Genomic DNA, 1291 nt, shown 5'->3' on the forward strand with positions numbered 1-1291 from the left:
GCAGCGACGCGACGCGACGCGTTTCGCCGGGGAAACGGATCGAACGAGACGCACTACGCGGAGCATACCGAGGCTGCGAAGAGGAACGAGGAAGGAGATTCTTGACGGATGAATGAAAAAAAGAGGAGCGAAGAGAAGGATGCACCGAGGAGCGGTCCAGAGCGACGAACAGGGACGGAGCGCGATTGAGCGAGAACTATGGAGAGGGGAAGAGAGAGCGAGAAAGAGAAGAGGAGAGAGCGACAGAGACGAGCGAGACCGCGAGGGGCGGGAAGAGAAGCGAGAAAAGGAAAGAGCGAGAGGGAAACATCCGGGATGTTTTTCAGAGAGTGGGAGAGCTTCGACGAAAGTTCCTTGCGCGATGACCACGGGGAGCGTAGTGGGGAGGCCGACAGGCGTGGCCTTGATAAGGACCGCCCGCCATTTCCCCTTGAAAGCCACGTGCTCGTCCGCGAGAAGCAGAGAGAACTTTACGAGGAGACGTCTGTTAGAACCTGCCAGATACTGTTCCCCTCGGGTCCAGCGCGTGGCGAGCCGCTCCGCGACACGGCCGGGCACTCCGTTCTCCAATCTGTATGCTTGATACGCGATGCCAGCGTTTGTCGAGACTATTTCCGAAGATTCGTGGTCATTTCTTGTAAAACGCTCCGTTCGAACGCAAAAGAAATCGCACGCACCTCATCGTTCGACGCATCGCGAAGAATAGGCGCGTGGATCGATCAGCCGCGGAAGCAGGAAAAGGGAGGAGGGACCGAGAGCGATAGAGATAGAAATAGAGAGAGAGAAGTCCGAGTAGGAAAGAGGAGAGTCTATAGCGGAGAACGGGCGAGAGAAGAAGGGCAGAGGCTGGGCGACGAGAGGCGGAGCGAGATCCGATCGATCTTGGGGGAGTCGCGCGATCTCCGTGGACGCGGATGACAGGAATCGGAGGACCTTAGAACGGAGGCGAAAGAAAAGAGGAACGGACGGTGAAGAGGTAAGAACGAGCGAGAAAAGGGAAAAGACGAGGAAAAGGGAACGGCGAGGAGGAGGTGTGTGCGAAGAGACAGGGATCGGGAAGAGGAAGAGAGAACGGCGTGGACCGTGGTACGTCGAGACCGGTCGGGAAAGAGGCAAAGAGGGAGGTAGGGGGAGGCGGTGACGGTGGTGAGGTGGTGCTTGGCGAGCGAGCAAGGAGAGACGCAAGGAGCGGAGGACTTCGTGGGGTGGAGAGGGGAGAAGGTTTCGGTCTCTCTCTCTGAAGAGAGATCGGCTCTTCCGCGGACGAGCGCGTGCAGTCGCTAACCGAGGC

This window comes from Lasioglossum baleicum, chromosome 5 (assembly GCF_051020765.1).
Source record: "Lasioglossum baleicum chromosome 5, iyLasBale1, whole genome shotgun sequence".
In the NCBI taxonomy this organism is placed as follows: Eukaryota; Metazoa; Arthropoda; class Insecta; order Hymenoptera; family Halictidae; genus Lasioglossum; species Lasioglossum baleicum.